The sequence below is a fragment of the Furipterus horrens genome, unplaced genomic scaffold, assembly GCF_987537825.1.
Source record: "Furipterus horrens unplaced genomic scaffold, mFurHor1.1.pri manual_scaffold_17, whole genome shotgun sequence".
NCBI classification, from domain to species: Eukaryota; Metazoa; Chordata; class Mammalia; order Chiroptera; family Furipteridae; genus Furipterus; species Furipterus horrens.
Genome location: NW_028327187.1, coordinates 39,472,498 through 39,475,529, shown reverse-complemented (window position 1 = coordinate 39,475,529; position 3,032 = coordinate 39,472,498). Strand labels below are relative to the sequence as shown.

The 3,032-nt window shown below is 43.1% G+C and overlaps 1 pseudogene; it reads left to right on the top strand.

Moving 5' to 3' along the window:
- Window positions 1-2,433: 2,433 nt before the first annotated feature.
- On the top strand, window positions 2,434-2,754 carry LOC149990862 (NADH dehydrogenase [ubiquinone] iron-sulfur protein 5 pseudogene; annotated as a pseudogene).
- Window positions 2,755-3,032: the final 278 nt, after the last annotated feature.

Sequence of the window (3,032 nt, the reverse complement as noted above, 5' to 3'; positions counted from 1 at the left end):
AGAGGATGGCTCAGAATGGTGCACCGACTTTCCACCAGAATGGGGCATATTCCAAAGCAGAGTGATCCAGTCAGCAAGAGGGCCAAACACACACCCAAAGGCCTACTGCCGCTCTCTCCCACTGAACAGGAAATAGGGCACAAAATACAGACTCCAAGAGCGAGCACTAGGCCACCCTCAGAAGTAGCTTCCAGGGCTCTGGCTAATATCCCAGAGGCAAGAGACAAGTGTTTGGCCCCTCTCCCCAACCTATGGTCTCCAATGTCACCGGCCTTTCTGGTGACAATAAATGACAGCCCAGCCAGGAGCAGGGCCAAGTGGACAGAGGGCCTAGCCAGACCTCTCCTGTCCTCACTTGTTCATCGCCTTCCCCTTAGTCTTGAGTGCTTGCCCAACGTGCCTTCCAGAGTCGCTCCAAGTATCCCTGGCTCTCTGCCACTTCTGCTTTTTTCTTTTCATTTTTGGCAGAAAGAGGCCACCAACTCATGGAAAAGCATTGTCAACCTCTCCCCAGAGCCCACATTCAAGGTGGCAGCTAGAGTTAGTTCTAGAGTTCCCATCGATGACGGTGGGCTGGAGGGTCCTGAATTGACAAAGGAGAGTGGGAGGAGGGATGATGGTCCTTTAAGACCTAGAAATAGACTCAGGCCCACGGATGTGCTGGAGCTGGCTAATTCTGGCACCTGAGATCCATATGCCACATGCTCAGAAATGTTGTGAGCTTTGTTAAACACAGCTTTTGTTTAAAACTATAGTTACAATGAAATAAATTCTATTAAAAACGAAGGTAATAAAGACCCCAAAACTTTTACTCTATTTATTGTCTGTGTGCTTGACATTGTTTACCATCTATGGTATCTGTATGGTTGGCATACCGTATAATAGTTTGCAATTGTACCTGAGATTGGCAGCTTGAAATCAGCCACGTGGGAGTATTTACAACTCATAAATCAGTAAATGCTGCAAATCAGGGCTTGATTTGCTTTGTTGATTACCTGGACCTAAAAAGTGATGGGGAAAATGTTAATAATGAAGATTAAACTCAACTGTGTGCCATGTAACTGTTATATTGTGAATCATACCAAAAAATGAGGAAATAACATTCCAGTGCTTGAAAACCACAATCCTATTCAGTACTCACTCACATTAGTGAAAAGTTAATGAAAGTTCTGACATGTGTCTGTTGTTTCACACATAAATTAAAATATCAACCAGCACTCATGTTAGAGCATTTGTTCGTCATTTGCAAACCACAGGTTGGCTACAAATACAACAGTCTGGCAAAAATCAATGAAAGCATTCTGTGAGAATCAGTTGGCTACTGAGTAATAAATATTAATATTTGTGATATTTATTGATATTAATGATGGTATTAAAATACTGCTTTTAATAATATAGTCTATTTTATTATGTTTAATTTGTGTGGTATACATCCTCTTTATTAGTAAAATTTATAATTAACTTTTGTACATGTATACATTCATACACTTCCCCCCAGACAATCAATTGTTAAACATTTACCTTCAAACCACTGGTTAAGCCCAAGGTTCAGAACTCCTTTGGCACCACAAACACAAGGTTCAAAGGTCCAAAAGGTAGTCAGCCCTGAACAAAATCTGGTAGAGGACAGACACACGACTGGAAAACATCTATGTCTCTTTTTTTTAAATCCTTGTTCGGAGATATGTTTATTGCTTTGAGAGAGAGAGAGAGAGAGAGAGAGAGAGAGAGAGAGAGAGAGGAGGGAAACATCAATCAGTTGCCTCCCCTATGCACCCCAACCAGGGATTGAATCCAAAACCTAGGTATGTGCTCTGATAAGTAATTGGACATGCAATCTTTTGGTGTAGGGGATGACATTCCAATGAACTGAGCCACCCAGCCAGGGCTATGTCTTAAAAAAACAAACAAACAGAAACCTTTAAACAAATCTCACTAACTCCATGAAAGTAGGGATTTTGCCTCTCTCAATCCATACTGAGATCCTTGGCACATAGCCAGTGCCTGGTACATAGGAGGTGTCCAGTCAATTCTTCTAAAAAAATAAATAAATGGTTCATCTATGTCAACTAACTCTGACCTAGCTTCTTCTTATAATACAGCCCAGAGATGACCATAACTGGAGACCCAGGCCTGTACTCCTTACCCTAGAAATTCCCCTTCCCATAGGTTCCTTGTTTCACCCTCAGTCTGGCTCTGAGAGGACTCCCAGTCCAGCATGTCACATTGGTGCCTGACAGGAAGTTTACTGCTTTACTTCCTGTGTGCTGGATCTCCAGAAGTTGGCCTGGACTAGCCTGGTGCCTCCACACCTAACAAACCACTTTGGTCTAGCTGCCAACTGTTCTTATATGGTACAGGATGAAAAGAAATTAGGGAGATCATTCAGTACTGGTGGTCAGCAAGGAGACAAGAGCACCGCAGCAGGACGCCATGCCATTCTTTGCTATGCAGAACAGACTGAGCATTGACTTAGACCACTGGATAGCAATCCAAAGTGCTGAGCAACCTCTCAAGATTCCATCTTGGTTCCATGCTTTTGAAAAAGAAGGGATACAATGTGCACATGGCCTCTGTGGTATCCATGCAGAGAAAGAGTGCAACGTAGAATATTATGACTTTGTAGAATGTCTGCTTTGGCAGAAAACAATGAAACATCTGACTGCCATCATGACACAGCAAGATAAGCTAATAAAGGAGGGGAAGTACACACCTCCACCCCACCACTTGGGTAAGGAAGATCCTAGGCCTTGAATAGAGCAGCTGCTGATGGCTGGAGGCTGATTTTCATGTTCATTTTTCTCTACTGGAAAGTTCATGTACTGACAACTTCTTGTTTTTCTCAAAAAGAAAAAGAAAAACCCAAAATTTATTCTCTTAAGGTCCTGGAGGTCAGGAGTCTGAAATGACTCTTACTGGGCTAAAATCACAGTGTCAGCAGGGCTGCATTCCCTGTGGGCCAGAAAAGAGTCCATTTCCTTGCACTTTTCAGCTTCTGGAGGCCGCTCGCATTCTTTGGCTCACAGCCCCTT